The sequence below is a fragment of the Mustela lutreola genome, chromosome 12 (genome assembly GCF_030435805.1).
Source record: "Mustela lutreola isolate mMusLut2 chromosome 12, mMusLut2.pri, whole genome shotgun sequence".
Lineage (NCBI taxonomy): Eukaryota > Metazoa > Chordata > Mammalia > Carnivora > Mustelidae > Mustela > Mustela lutreola.
In genome coordinates, this window is record NC_081301.1 from 71,971,959 (window position 1) to 71,988,444 (window position 16,486).

The 16,486-nt window shown below is 44.8% G+C and overlaps 1 pseudogene; it reads left to right on the forward strand.

Annotated features, from left to right (window-relative positions):
- Nucleotides 1-5,111: 5,111 nt before the first annotated feature.
- LOC131812145 (large ribosomal subunit protein uL10-like) lies at nt 5,112-15,184 on the forward strand (annotated as a pseudogene).
- The last annotated feature ends 1,302 nt before the right edge of the window (nt 15,185-16,486 follow it).

Consider the following 16,486-nt stretch of genomic DNA (forward strand, 5'->3'; position numbering starts at 1 on the left):
CCGGTCACCATGATGGATGTTATGTCCCCAGAACTTATTAACTTATTAACTGGAAGTTTGTACCTTTGTCCCCCCTGCCTCTGTATTCCCCTCCTTTATAAGCAGTTTCTTATAAAATCAAAACTTCAGGGGCGCCTGGGTGGCTTAATGGGTTAAAGCATCTGCCTTCGGCTCAGGTCATGATCCCAGGGTCCTGGGATCAAGCCCCGAGTCCGGCTCTCTGCTCAGCGAGGAGCCGGTTTCCTTTCCTCTATCTCTGCTGCCTCTCTGCCCACTTGTGATCTCTGTCTGTCAAATAAATAAATAAAATCTTTTAAAAAATAAATAAAATCAAACCTTCAATGACCCTACGACCCAGCAATGGCCATCTTTTCCCCCTTTTCCATCACCCCCTCCTCCTCAGGAGTGTTTCTGGTGTTGCCCACCAGACCTGTCCCTGGGACCGAGCTGAGACCTGCCCCTTCACCTACACTCTACAGAGATGATTTAAAACGAGCACCTGCCACAGCCCAGTAGAGCCAATGGAACCGTTCCAACACCGTCTGCGCGATTCGGCAGGATCCTTCCCCTTTTCTGAGGATGCCGTCCTGAGAAGTGGATGAGTCTGTAATTGCCAAGAGTGAGTCTGAGAAGTCCAAGAGCGGAGCCCAGAGCCGGGAGCTAGAGAGGATGGGGGGGGGGGGGGGAAGGACTGTGCACGGGGCACGGTGACAGGCTCAGGGAGGTTTGTCCCACACCCACCAAGCTTCTGAGGGACTCCTGCTGTGCTTCGAGATCACCTGCCCTGTTTCACATGCAAACACAAGAACTTGTGTGAAAGCATGTTGAGTTAGGCTTCTGTCACCTGAAGCTGGGAGCATCACGTCTAATGGAGAGACCGGGACGTGGACATGGGGCATTAGAAGTAACAGTCTATGAAACGTGGCATCGGCTGAGCTGGCAGAGGGCAGAGGCAGCCAGGGTGACTCTCTCCCTCCCGAGTAAGAGAAGAAGCTGGCAGTGTGTGCTGTGGGGTCGTTGACCTGGAGCCCATCATACCGAGGGATATAGACAGCGCCTAACAAGGCTGGATGCCAAGAAACTTGGCAGAAAACCTTCAGAACGTGGGATGTGGTGGTTACTCCTTGCCGCCTGCGCTAAGCTCCAGCAAGAATTGCACTTCCTTTTCAGAGAAGCTTCTCTTCCGTGCGTGCCAGCCCATCTGGAAACAGTAGGAAGACAATAAAGCCTTGTTAAGAGAGACCCTTTCTGCACACAGTAATTGAAGGTGTCTCAGCTTCTGCTCATCCCCTTACCCGCAGGGGAGAGGCACTAAACTCTGTGCCCCAGGCTAATGCTGGAACGGCAGCTAAGGATGGAACAGAAGTTGAGATCGCAGGAGGACTCAACAGCTTTTCCTGTCAGGCTCCCTTTTCTTTCTCTTCGTAATATTCTTTGCCTTTTGACCCTGCTACCCTTTTCTCCCACCCACAGCCCTTGTATCTGGTAATCATCCTGTGCTTTCTGTGTCCGTGTGCTTAGTTTAGTGTTTGTCTGTTTGCTCGATTTTTGTTTTTGTTTTGCTTCCACACAGAGGAGAGATCGTATGGTATTTGTCTTTCTCTGTCTGACTAATTTCACTTGGGATGGTGCCCTCAAGGTCCATCCATGTTGTCACAAATGGCAAAATGCCATTCTTTTTATGGCTGAGTAATATTCCATTGTGTGTATATGCTACGTCGCTATGCATTCGTTCACTGATGGACACTTAGGTTGTTGCTGTGTCTCGGCTTGTTTAAGTAATGCTGCGATGAATATGTGGCACATAGATCATCCTTTTGAGTTTTGTTTCCACTTTCTGTGAGTAAATACCCAGAAGCAGGATTTCTGGATGTTATGGTTGTTCTACATTTAATGAGCTGGAAACTCTGTACTCTTTTCCGTTGGGGCTGCACCAGTTTGCCTTCCCGCCACCAGTTGCACAGCGGTGTCCTTCCCTCACATCCTCACTGAGCTGTTCATTCCTTGTCTTTGATGGTAACATCCTACCTGGTGCGAGGTCACATCTCATGGCGATGTTTACTTTCCTTTCCTGATGATTAATGATGATGAGCATCTTTTCTTATACTTGTCGACCATCTGTACGTCTTCTTTGGAAAAATGTCTATTCAGATCTTCTGGCTATTTTTTATTTATTTTTTATTTTTTTTTTGCTATTGAATCCCATTAGTTCTTTAATATTTTGGATTTTAAACCCTTATCAGATACATGATTTGCAAATCCTTTCTCCCATTCCGTAGGTTGCCTTTTCATTTTGTTAATGGGTTTCTTTGTTTTGCAGAAGCTTTTTAGTTTGGTGGAACCCCACTTGCTTGTTTTTGCTTTTTTTGCTTTTCCTTTTGGTGTCAGATTCAAAAAAACCACTGCCAAGACCTATGTCAAGGAGCTTATTGCCTCTATTTTCTTCAAGAGATTTTATGCTTTCAGAAATTACAGTGGAATCTCTAACTCATTTTGAGTTCATTCTTGCGTATGGTGTGAGACGGTGGTCCGGTGTCATTCTTTTCACGTAGCTGCCCTGTTTTTCCAGCACCATTTACTGAAGAGTCTGTTCTTCCCCTTTCGTATATTCTTACCCCTTTTGTTGTAAGTGATGTGACCATATACGCGTGAGTTTATTTCTGGGCTTTCTATTCTGTTCCATCGATCTGTGTGTCTGTTTTTATACCAGTAAAAGGGACATTGGATTTCTCTGTATTATTTCTTACAATTGCATGTGACTCTATAATTTTCTCAAAAGAAAAAGATTAATGAAAAGAAAGCATTTATCTGTGTGTTGAGAAGCTAAATGGGGGCTGCTGTGTTGAACCAAAGCTTTTCTCAGCCACCAGCATCCACTTCCTCTGGTCTTGGTAGGAGCACTGTGGGTTCTTTGGGGAAACTTGTTTCTTCCCCATTGCATGGAGTCTTAATGGGGCTGTAATTAAGATGCCTTCCGTCCCCTAGACATGAGATGAAATATCGATAGACAGTGTCTCCCAGGTTTTCGGAAGCAGAATGATGCAAGGATGAAAGAAACAGTGTGAATTCTTCCTTCCAGCAACAGAGCCCTGACAATATTGCCTAATAGTTCCTGCTGCTGAGACCCCAGATTTGCCCAAGATTCCAGTTGTTTCACTCCTGACATCTATTTCTTCAACATTGCTATCAACTCTGTCAACGTCCCAGTGTCTTTGACAGAATATCCAGCAAATGCATCTTATTTTAAAGCTGACCACACCTTATTGTGTGGGATGGAACACTTGAATCACTGGAGAGCTAAATTTGCTTTGATTGTGTGACGTTTTAGACGCAGGGAATATTACCACTTCGTTCATTATTGATGAAAGCATCTTTGTATTACTGCCTTGTCTAATAATACCTTTTGAATTTTCATTTTTTTAAAAAATGTATGAAGTTTTACTTTTTAAAAAATGAAACAACTTCAAAGAAGAAGTGAGGTAAAATGTTAATACAGTAAGTTTTTATAGAGTCAAAGTGTGTTTGGGCTCGAGGCACATCCCCGGATGTGCCCGTGGTCCACTGGGAGACCACTGGCAGGCCTCTGGCTCTTTGTAGGTATAAAGATATGCATCTCACATCAGCTGCTCTTTGCCTGTATCTAACCCAACCCCGGAATACAGCAAAATGGGACCATCAATCTTTAAGGACAAAGGTAAATTATTTTTACTAGGAAAAAAAAAAACCCTTCACATTTTAGACATGTGAACATGTATCCATGTATACTGGGCTCCATCTTCTGGGCCAGCTTTTGTTGTCCTTTGGTGGCTCAAGTGCAGGCAGGTGATCCTGATCGGCCTTTCCCACCCCTGCCCCCATCAGCCTTGTCTCTGGAAGTCTGGGAGCCTTGGTCACATGATGGTCACACTGTTCTGGGTGTCAGCCTACTTGCAGGATGAATAAAGCTGTGTTGCCAACCAGAGTCCTCCTGTGCCGGCGAAGCTCTCTGGTTAGGGAACCTCCCCAGAAAACAGTCTCAGTTGGAGTCAACCATTCACTGGGTGGGGTCTGTCCTTGTCTGTCTTCCTGCCCACCTTCCCACCTCTCCAGGGCAGGTCAGACCATTCCTAGAGGGGGCGAGAGTGAGGTCCTAAAAGAAGTACACTTGAGGGTCACCTGGGGGGCTCAGTGGGTTAAAGCCTCTGCCTTCGGCTCAGGTCACGATCCCAGAGTCCTGGGATCGAGCCTTATATCAGGCTCTTTCCTCTAAGGGGAGTCTGCTTCCTCCTCTCTCTCTCTCTCTGCCTGCCCCTCTGCCTACTTGTGATCTCCGTCTTTCAAATAAATAAATAAATAAAATCTTAAAAAAAAAAAAAAAGAAGTACACTTGAAATCCCGTATCTAGTATTTTGTAATGTTTAGAAATAATTCTTCCAGTTTCAATGTCCTTTTATGTATTTTCTATTGCTCCCCTGTGAGGCTTTCGTCCACGTGTGTCCAAGGCTCCTCCCTGCCGTCTGACCTGGCTGCCTTGTCTCCCTCTCTGAGAAGCTTGTCCTTGCCTGGAATTACAATAAACACAGCCCCTCCTGGGCTTCCTCTCCCCTTCCCTGATTTGTTTTCCCAGAGCCTTGTCTCCAGCTGACATACTGTTCCTCTCTGTATGTTGCATGTGGCTGTTGCGTGTCTCCATACATCGGCCCTGAATCTACACCGAGTTCAAGGATTTTTGTTTCGTTCACCTCTGTCCTCAGCAGCCAGACAGGACCTGACACAGGGGAGACACACAAATTCTGCTGCCTGACTGTATTAGTAAGTGACGTACACAACTTTCAAGTGAATACATGCTCACAGTGTTGAGTCAAGCGTGAAGAAAAAACAGAGTCCCCTTTTGGTTCTCAATTTCTCCAACCCACATTCCCCTGCCTGAGGCAAGTGACCAGAACCATGAGCATAGGGCGATTAGTAGTCCTGTTCCTTTTCCTTTACCTAAGAACACACGTTTGTTTTGTGCTTTTTTTCCCCCTTAATTCACAAAAGTTGTACCCCATCATATGTTTGTAAAATGCCTTTTTCACCCAACATCATAGCTTGCAGGGTCAGCTTTCCCTGTTTGTACTTCAGACTTCAAGATGCTTGACTTCAAGTGTCAGCTTCGGGAGGCTGTGGTGCCCAGCTCTTTGGTCAACACCTTTCTGGAACTTGCTGTGAAGTTCCTGTGTAGAAGTGATTAAAATTGATAACCAGTTCACTCCAGATAAAGAAGACTTCTTTCCATACTAAGGGTGGACATGTGGGAGAGGGGTGGGAAGTCCTCCTCCACTCTCTCAGGATCTCTGGCCAGGTCTAAGAATTAAACTGACATAGGGTAGATTCACAGGAAAAAGTATACAAGTTTTATTGGGTTTTTATATGCACTTGGAAGACTTCATGAGAGAAGGAAGACCCAAAGAAGTGACCGAAGCTGGAAGCTCCTAGACCTTCCAGACAGAAATGACACATTTGGAGAGAAATAACAAGACAAAGGACAGTAAGTTATGGGGAAGGATGAGGAGACACTTGTGGGGGCAGGAGGCAGAAGGCGTGGAAGATCGGGGTTATTTGGGAAGTGTGTTTGCACAGATGGTGGTTCGGTGTGGACTCCCAGACTCTGGTGATTAGAATGTTCTCTTGCTGGCTCCTTTCTCAGGGGAGAGAACCCCCTTCTTGGGGGAAATGCTATGACCCGCTTTTGGAAAGGGGATGTCAGAGAGCCCTTCCTGCCTCCTCTGGTTCTCAAGTGCCCTCAGCTGAAAATAACCCGTATGCCCATGTGGTACATTCTGGGGGAGCGTGTCCTGAACCCCTCCAGCCTCACCGATCAGTTGGCGGTCTTAGGAGCAAACCTGGAGTTTCTGGGGAAAGAAGGAACTCTGCCTCAAAATTGTCATAGTTTTGTGTGTGTCTGCGTCTCTATGTCTGTTTGTGTGCCTCTGTGTGTGGGTCCTAGTGGTTCTGTTTCTCCAGAGAACTTAGACTGATACACAGACTCACTTAATAGACCCACCCACCGTCCCCCACTTTCTTCCATATTGTTGTTTTGTTTCTTTTTTTTCCTTCTAGAGAAAAAAGGGGGTGATGAGATTACATGACATGAAAGTGAATCCAGAGAGTAAAGAAATGTGTTATCATCAGGTTAGGAGGAAGCAGAGGGCCTTAGCATGAACCTGTATTGAATTCCTTCCACATTTGTCTACTGTGATGAGACGAAAGCCTTTGTGTAAAACTAGGGAAGATATTTATTTCCTTATTCAAAGAAGACTGGAGGAGGTTTGCCAGACGTAGGAGGAGACTTTTTTTCTTTTTCCAGATATTCACCTGGAGAACCCAGTAGAGTTCCTGATGTTAAAACTCACAAAACTGTGGAGACCCCTCCATGACTAGGACCCCATAACGTTTTCAGGGAGGTCCCCCTCCTCCTCCCACCACCATGCACCATGTCTCTTGCGTCCATGGTAGATATTTAATCTCAGCCTGGGGAGTTGCTTGGGAGTCCTGTGGTAAAGAGGCTTATTGGACTGAGTCACTTGAGATTAAATATCCTAATGACAATCCCACTCATTAGTAGCAGACGGCACATCTTTCCGATTAGAGAAACACCTATATTTAGAACATGTCTCAAGAGAGCTCTCTTTCCTAGCAGCTGCCTTATCGCTAGTTATGGGAGGATCAACATGAAAAGAAAACACAAACCCGTATAAGGGCTCTCTTAACAAAAGAAAAGCAATTAGACCAAGAATTGAAAACGTCATCTGACCGACATTCCCTTCTTCTACTCCGCTTCCTCCCTACCTCTCTGTCCCCGACCCTCCAGAAGGTCGTTTGGATCTCTGGGCCCCTGGTCTGAAACCTTTCCCTTCAAAACCCAACCCCAGGGACGCCTGGGTGGCTCAGTTGGTTAAGCAGCTGCCTTCAGCTCAGGTCATGATCCCAGCGTCCTGGGATCGAGTCCCACATCGGGCTCCTTGCTCGGCAGGGAGCCTGCTTCTCCCTCTGCCTCTGCCTGCCGTTCTGTCTGCCTGTGCTCGCTCTCTCCCCCTCTTTCTCTGATAAATAAATAAAATCTAAAAAAAAAAAACAAAAAAAAAAAAAACCCACCCCCAGCTCCTCAGCCAGTCTCCTTCCATCCTAAAACTTCAACTTTCCCAAGGAAAACCCCGAAACAGCCAGCTGCTTGTTTATTCTTTTCTCTACAAGATTGATAGAGAGTACCTCAGCCAGATCTCCTGGCTGGCGAGACACTGTTTGCACATGTAAATGCTGAATGTCAAGAAAGAAATCTAGCGGGAGCCCCAAGAAGGCAATGGAGTCTGTCTTGCGGGGCCTGATAATTCCTCATCTCCTCAGCGCTTTGTCAGCAAGCTCCGCCAGTCTCAGGCTTTCCTGGGCACCGTCCTTGATGATGATGAAGTTCTAGAACCTAGGTGAGGTTTGGTGGGCTGAGGTCCGGAGCCGATGACCAAGAAAGAATTCTTGAGACATCTTTGGTGCAAAATGGTGGTTTATTAAAGCACGGGGACAGGACCCGTGGGCAGGAAGAGCTGCTGCCCCGGGTTGTGAGGGATGGCAGGTTATGTACCCTGCTGTTGGGGGAAGGTGAGGGGAAGGGAGGTTGCAGCGGAGTTTTCATATGCTAAAGAGGGCCTACAAGGTGCCAGGATGTTCCAGGCCTGCCGGAGGCCTTGCCCTTGCTGCTGGATCAGTGTTGTCTTTAGACCAGCCATTAACATTAAGATCTTTGGGAGACTTTTTGGTGGGGTGTCACAATCCTGCTATCAATCATCTTTGTTAGTGAGATTTAGGACATTTGTAAGCCAAGGGAGACTCCTGTCTAGCAGGATTGTGAGCTCTGCAAGTTAACTATTTGCTTATTGTTCATGGCAGTCAGGGCTGCCTGAGGGATGCTACACTTATGGAGGGGAAAGGGTGAAGAGGGGGGTGCAAGGCGCCAGCTCTTGCTTTGTCCTCAGCCAGCCTCCTGCTCCCTCATCAATGAGGGTTGCCTGGACCCCCATTACAAGGAATTTATGTCCCCTGGACAGCAACAGACCCTTTAAATTATAAAGTCCCCTTACTTCTGCTCTCAGAGGATCTTACCAATTTAGAGAAGAATTTAAAAAATCAGTAGCTTTTTACAATGCAGAAGTCTTGCAGAAGTCTTCACTGGCTACTGAGGGGAATCCTTCCAGCCCAGGATATAGCAGATACCAGGCAGGCCAAACTACCCCCTCCACCCCAATGGGAAACAGAGGGCCAGAGCCAAGGACAAGCTCAACTGTTCAAGCGTTAATAGGAACAATGGAAGAAGCCTGTTCTTCCCAAGTGAGTTGGTCTAAGTTTGAAATATACACTCAGAAAGAAGAGGGCTGCAATTGTGAATCATTTTATGGAAACTTAAAAAGGCACACTGCTTTCAAGCTGGGAGCCCCAGAACATAGAAATCTTCTAATTTCTGCATCAGTGGGAAATTTTCTCCCTGATATTAAAAAACAAATCCACAGTAGTACGGTCATTTGGACAGGACAACCGCTAAGTATTAACAAGGGAGGCATCTACTTTGAAAATAGCTTGCAAGAAAGCCAAACAACAACAACAAAAAGGAGCTAGGGGTGCCTGAGTGGCTCAGTGGGTTAAGCCTCTGACTTCAGCTTGGGTCATGATCTCAGGGTCCTGGGATCGAGCCCCACGTCGGGCTCTCTGCTCAGTGGAGAGCCTGCTTCCTCCTATCTCTGTCTGCCTGCCTCTCTGCCTACTTGTGATCCCTGTCTGTGAAATAGACAAACAAACTAACTAACTAAAAAAATAAATAAACTAAAAAAAAAAAAAAAGGAACTAAAAGCAGCAATTCTTGCTTTACAACCTGAATTTTGGAAAGGCAAAAGCATGCCTGAGGATGACTCAAAGCTCCCTCAGAGATCTCCCTGTTATTGCAAAAAAAGCAGGTCATGGGAAGAGAAATGATCATGCACTTAAGAAAAAGAAAAGTAAAGAAACAATGCCCCTCAGTCACATAACCCTGAAAAAAATTCATCTTTCTCCTGAGGGACAATTTCCCCTTCAATGACAGGGTCAGCCAGTACTGTCACACCTGGGAACCTACCATAAAACTTCAAACAGAGGCTCAGGAACTGGGTTTCTTGATGGACATTGGTGTGAATTCCTCTCGCATCTGCTCAGAGGAATTCCCTGTAGCTGTTCCCCCTGCTTCTATTCAGCCTGTGGAGTCTCAGGCACCCATTTTACTGCCCGAGGCCCAGCCCAGCCCAGTATCTTCAGGCCATCTTTACACTCAGACTGGCTACTGTCTACCTGTTGGCCAGCCAACCTTCCTGGTAAAGATTTGTCATTCACAGTTAATGCCCCTATAAATGGCAATGAAAAGGCATTTTTGTTTCCTTAGCTTCAGGCCAATTCCCAACTTTCCTGCTTGCTTTACTGAAAGCTCATCCTGATAAAACTCTCTTCTGAAGAGGAGGGGTCTTTAAAAGAAACTTCCGTCAGTCTTGAGGCCACACACGTGAATAAAATTGGGTTGTTAGGAAGTGGGGGCCTGTGCGCATTTCTTGGGAGAGGAGCCCACCCTCTCCTTCTGTGGCTCAGCACATGGTCTCCAGAGATTCAGAGCAGGGACGAACCCTGTAACAGAATCTCTCTTGAAACACAGCACCCTACCCTGTAGCACCCCAATCTTGCTCATAAAGAAAGAAGGCGAATTTGTAAAACTCAGAGGGAAACCAAATCCATCAATGTATAGGACCTAAGGGCCATAATCTCTTCGATAATTCCTCGGCACCCTATGGCTCCCGGTGCAGCTGAAATTCTTCGTCATTCCTGCTGATGCAATCTGGTTTACAGAAATGACCTCTGCACAGCTTCCTTTTCAATCCCAGTGCACCCTGACCCCTGGTTTCTTGTGCTTTGCGTTTAAAGAGAAACAATTACTAAAATCTATAAAAAATTTATCAAACTCAACATCCAAAAACAATAATCCAGTTAAGAAATGGGCAGAAGACATGAATAGACATTTTTCCAAAGAAGACATCAGATGGCTGACAGACACACAAAAAGATGCTCGACATCACTCATCACCAGGGAAACACAAATTAAAACCAAGATGAGATAGCACCTCACACCTGTCAGAATGGCTGAAATTAACAACACAGGAAATGACAGGTGTTGACAAGGATGCAGAGAAAGGGGGACCCCCTTGCACTGTTGGTGGGAATGCGAACAGATGCAGCCACCTTGGAAAACACTGTGGAGGCCCCTCAGAAAGTTAAAAATAGAGCTACTCTATGACCCAGCAATTGCACTATTAGGTATTTATGCAAAGGATATTAAAGTACAGATTCAAAAAGTACATGCATCCTGCTGTTTCTAACAGCACTATCAACAACAACCAAACTATGGAAAGAGCCCAAATGTCCATGAGAGCCCAAATGTCGAGTGATCAATGAATAAAGAAGAGGTGGTATACATATATGATGGAATATTACTCGGCCATCAAAAAGAATGAAATCTTGCGGTTTGCAATGACATTGATGAGCTAGAGAGTATTATACTAAGTGAAATTAGTCAGTCAGAGGAAGACAATCACCGTATGATTTCATGCATATGTGGAATTTAAGAAAGAAGACAGATGAACATACAGGAACAGGGGGAGGAGAGAGGGAAACCAGCCATAAGAGACTCTGAATGACAGAGAACACATTGAGGGCTGGTGGAGGGAGATGGGCTGGACGGGTGATGGGGATTAGGGCGGGCACTTGTGATGAGCCCTGGGTTCATCATGTAAGTGGTGAATCACTGAATTCTACTTCAGAAAGTAATATTGCACTGCATGTTAACTAGCAAAATTTAAATTAAAAATAACATAAAATAAAATAGAGACAATTAACCTAGATTTGCATACCCCAAGGGATATTGTGAGTCTTCCTTAATATTTCGCCAAGTCCTTAAAACCCACCTAGATGCTATAACCTTTGCCCAAGACTCCCTCTGGTACAATGTATAATGACGTTTTAGATTGTAATTATTTTTTTTTTTTTTAAAGATTTTATTTATTTATTTGTCAGAGAGAGTGAGTGAGAGTGAGCACAGGCAGACAGAGTGGAAGGAAGAGTCAGAGGGAGAAGCAGGCTCCCTGCGGAGCAAGGAGCCCGATGTGGGACTCGATCCCAGGACGCCGGGATCATGACCTGAGCCGAAGGCAGCTGCTTAACCAACTGAGCCACCCAGGCGTCCCTTAGATTGTAATTAAACGAAGCTGGGAGCTCCTTCATTCACTGAAGGCAGGAGCCGAGTGAGGCCATAAACTTGCCACACCTAAACTTGAAAGAGTGCGGACACTCTCATCTATTTAGGATAATGAGACCTTTTAGGAGATACCTCACGGTGTTCAAAATCTCACTCCACATCTTGTGTCAATTTTATCCTTCCCTCTCCCCAAAATGAAAACACAGTTAAGTAAATTTTTAGAGACAGCTGGCTATTGCCTCGAAAGAGTTCCTAATTTCGCAATTTTTGAGAAACCTTTATATGCTCTTCAATCAGACATCAATCCAGAGCCTAGTTCCTGGACTCCAGAGGCGTCCACCTCCTTTGAAACTTTAACACTGGAGCTGTCCACCCCCTCAGCTCTCAGTTTACCTCATTTGGACAAGCCGTTTCATTGACACTGTCATGAAATTCCAGGACAAACTTGGGCCTCTCGGATGCAGCAGTAGCATATTTCTGGCGCCCAGCAGACCTGCTGGCATCCAGGAGCCCCCATGTTTATGTGTGATCGCATCTGCTGCCTTGATTGACAAAGCCAGCACTCTGACATCAAGCTCCCTTAGTCGCCTGTGTGTCCCCACGAGGTGCCTGCTCTCTTACACGTTCCTAAAACACAGCCCTTTTCTACCCAGTGACAGATCCCTTACAAACAAGCTCTTTTAACTAACGCTCCATCATCTCACTTCCGAGGACCTATTACCGCTCTCCACCCCCCTTCTAAAATCGTCGTTCTTCACTGCTCAGCCCGCATTGAGAAAGCTGATGTTATACCTTTAGAAAATGGTAGGGCTGCCAGAGCTGCTAAGAATCCACCCCAGGCAGACCTCCTGATCCTCTCTCCACCCAGGTGTTAACCCCACTTTTATCCCAGACAAACACCATTAATTATCCAACAAATGCCCCGTAGTCTTCCAAAGTCAGTTGGATATAAAGGTGCCAAACAACCATCAGAGGGATTATATCGTGGGTCAGATGGACTTCCTAGATCATCCTTTTCTTTTAACCACTTGGCTTGTACTTACCTCCCACAAATTGGACACACGTGGAAAGATAATTAAGGAACTAAAAGAATGTTTTTGCCTTAGCATCTACAACATTCCTGACCAGATTGTTTCATAGTGCACTACTTGTAAATGTCAGCAGATTCCTAGAAATCATCAGCATACCCCAAGAAGTCCTCCTAGGCCCACTTCAGTTGGATTTTATAGATTCGTCCCTAGCCTGGGGCTACTCTCACTGTTCAGTCATTGTCTGTATGCTTTTTTTTTTTTTTTAAGATTTTATTTATTTATTTGACAGACAGAGATCACAGGTAGGCAGAGAGGCAGGCAGAGAGGAGGCAGAGAGGAGGAAGCAGGCTCCCTCCTGAGCAGAGAGCCCGATGTGGGGCTCGATCCCAGGACCCTGAGATCATGACCTGAGCCGAAGGCAGAGGATTAACCCACTGAGCCACCCAGGCGCCCCTGTCTGTATGCTTAATGGATGAGCTGATGCTCTCTGACTAGATATGCTGTTGCCACAGCAGTAGTAAAGAAATTAATACTGAGACTATCCCTCATTTTGCCATTCCTTTATGGATTAAGTCAGAAAAAAGGAACTCATTTGATAGCAGAGATAAGCCACCCACTTGCAAAAACTCTTGGGTACATGTTAAAACTTCATACCCTATGTCATCCTCAATCATTAAGGCAAAAGAAATGTAAAAGTCTAGACATGAGAAGAACTGTAGGAAACTACCAAGAAATTAAGTATGAATGGCCAGCAACATTAACTCTGACCCTTATTAGGATCCAGAATTCACCAAATAGGAGACATAGATCAATCTCTTTAGAAATAGTGTTTTGTTGTCAAAGCCTACTGACATCTTTAAGCCTTCCATTCATGGAATAAGTGAAAAGCATGATGTTATGACTAACTCTAGACAGGGACTACCTCGTCTACCTGAAGCACATTAAAAACAGGTAAAAGAGGCATGACCTCCACCAACTGCTGAGGTTTGCTACACCTTTCAGCCAGAAGACCAAGCAGACATTAAGGTCGTTAGAAGAAAGCATGTGCTGTCACCTCCCTAGGAAGGACCTTATGAAGTGGTGCCATCAAAACACTGCCATTGAAACAAACAAAAAAAACCTGCTCGGATTCTCACAAGCCATGCCAAAATAGATTTTATTTAAGGTTTTATTGAAGAATGAGTTTTAACATCAAAAGGATACAGATGCAAAATTAGAATTTAGTTTTTTTCTCTGTAAAAAAGGACAAAAAATTTTCTTAGATTGTTGGTATGCTTATGACAAAAAAAAAATAAGCAAAGTTTTTCCTTGCATTTGATGTGAAGGCCAATGGTCTAGATATACAAACTTCTAATGTTTGTCTTTATCAGGTTATTCAAGAAAACGGAGTCTTAATATTAAAATAGCTGAATTTGGGGGCACCTGGGTAGCTCAGATGGTTGTGTCTGCCTTCAGCTCAGGTCATGATCCCAGGGTCATGGGATCGAGTCTCACTGGGCTCCCTGCCTGTTTAGTGGGGAGCCTGCTTCTCCCCGTCCTTCTACTGCTCCCCCTGCTGTGCTCTCCTGCTCTCTCTGTCAAATAAGTAAATTAAATATTTTTTAAAAGACCTGAATTTTGTTTATAACTGTGTAACCTTCTGCATTTGTCTTTAAAATCTTTTACTGTTGGCCCTCTTCTCTCCAGGTGTCTTTGTGAGAGTGACATCGTTTTTCAACCCTGCATGGCAGTCCCTGATTCACTACTATGATGCCCAGGAGACAGAGTGACCTAGAAATCCAACTACTTCCTTAAGATCATTCAGAATGATCATCCAAATGCTTCATTGTGGAGCGGACAACGTGGGTTCCAAGGAGACACAGAAGATCTGCATGTCCCTCCATGGAAGGGCTGTCGCACTGATGGGCAAGGACACCATGATATTCAAGACCATCTGAGGGCATCTGGAGAACAACTGAGCTCTGGAGGAACTAGTGCCTTGTATCTGGGTGAATGTGGGCTTTGGGTTCACCAAGGAGGACCTCACTGAGATCAGGAACATGCTTCCGACCAATAAGGTGCCAGCTGTCGCCTGTGCTGGTGCCCTAATCCCAGTGAAGTCACTGTGGCAGCCCACCACACTGGTCTGGGGCCAGAGAAGAACTTCTTCCAGGCTTTCGACATCACCACTAAAATCTCCAGGGGCACCACTGAAATCCTGAGTGAGGCACAACTGATTAAGACTGGAGACAGATTGGGAGCCAGTGAAGCCGCACAGCTGAGCATGCTGAACTATGAAGAGGAGATGCCCTCTTCTCCTTTGGGCTGGCTATCCAGCAGGTGTTTGACTACAGCAGCATCTACAACCTTGAAGTGCTTGACATCACAGAAGAAACTGCACTCTGGCTTCCTGGAGGGTGTCTGCAGTGAGCATGTCTTGCAGATAGGTTACCCAACTGTTGCATCAGTGCCCCATTCTACCATCAACAGACAAAAAGGTCCTGGCTTTGTCTGTGGAGACCGATTACACCTTCCCACCTGATGAAAAGGTCAAGGCCTTCTTGGCTGATCCATCCACATTCGTGGCTGGGGCTCCCGTGGCTATTTTCGCCACCGCTGTTTCTGCTGCTGTCACAGCCCCAGCCAAGACTGAAGCCAAGGAAGATTCAGAGGAATCGGATGAGGATACAGAATTTAGTCTCCTTGACTAATCACCAAAAAAGCAACCAATTCAGCCCACTTTATTTGTGAAACAAGGGAATAAACACTTACTTTTCTTAAAAAAAGAAAAAAACAACCAACCAAAACCTTTTATTATCACTTCAGTTGAATAGATAAATATTGTTGCATAATGATCTATGATCCTATTTAATCAAATGTTCAAATATTTTTTATTTTTTTAACACAAACTTTCCAAAATCAAATTCTAAAATGAAGTATTTGACCACAATGTAACTACAATATTCCAGAGGATCTCAGGGTCCTGGGATCGAGTCCCGCATCGGGCTCTCTGCTCAGCAGGGAGCCTGCTTTCCTCTCTCTCTCTGCCTGCCTCTCCGACTACTTGTGATTTCTCTCTGTCAAATAAATAAATAAAATCTTAAAAAAATAATAAAAAAAAATAAAAAACAAAACCAACTCAATTTCGCAAATAAATTGGTCTTAACTTGGCTGTCCTTGGTAAAAAGGAGGGTGATTATAGAGAAAAAATAGTGTTTCAATAACATGCCTCTGCGGATATTAGATTCTGATAGGGTTCCTATAAACGGGACTAGATCCTAATTTCTTCTAGTTTCCTCCAAAGCCTGACTACAATTCTCCAAACTAACGTTTTCCACTTTTTCCCATCCTTGGACTTGGAATCATTGGATCACTAAAAGTACCCTTTTTTCCTGAAGCCCTGCAAATTTCATATGAATGACCTGATAGACACTTCAGAGAGATCATCACAACAGCTCGTGTAGAGACAGTCTTCGTGCCTGTGTCTCTCTCGGCCACTCAAAAACATCACCAGAGACACTCAAACTACAAGCCTAGAAAATCTGTCAGACTGCCACTACCTACTCTTACTCTGTCTACAAATGCTTTAAGAGCAACATCTAGAAATTCTCTCCACTGGCTACCCTCAGAACTCAGAAACTGGTTTACAATTCGATTAAATCATTAACCATTATTTTGGTTTTATTGCCATAGAATTGACTCTTCTATTTATTTATTTATTTTTTATAAACATATAATATATTTTTATCCCCAGGGGTATAGGTCTGTGAATTGCCAGATTTACACACTTCACAGCACTCACCATAGCACATACCCTCCCCAATGTCCATAATCCCACCCCCATCTCCTGACCCCCCTCCCCCCAGCAACCCTCAGTTTGTTTTGTGAGATTAAGAGTCACTTATTGTTTGTCTTCCTCCCAATCCCATATTGTCTCATTTATTCTTCTCCTACCCCCCAAACCCCCCATGTTGCATCTCTACTTCCTCATATCAGGGAGATTATATGATAGTTGTCTTTTTCTGATTGACTTATTTCACTAAGCATGATACACTCTAGTTCCATCCATGTCGTCACAAATGGCAAGATTTCATTTCTTTTGATGGCTGCATAGTATTCCATTGTGTATATATACCACATCTTCTTTATCCATTCATATGTTGATGGACATCTAGGTTCTTTCCATAGTTTGGCTATAGTGA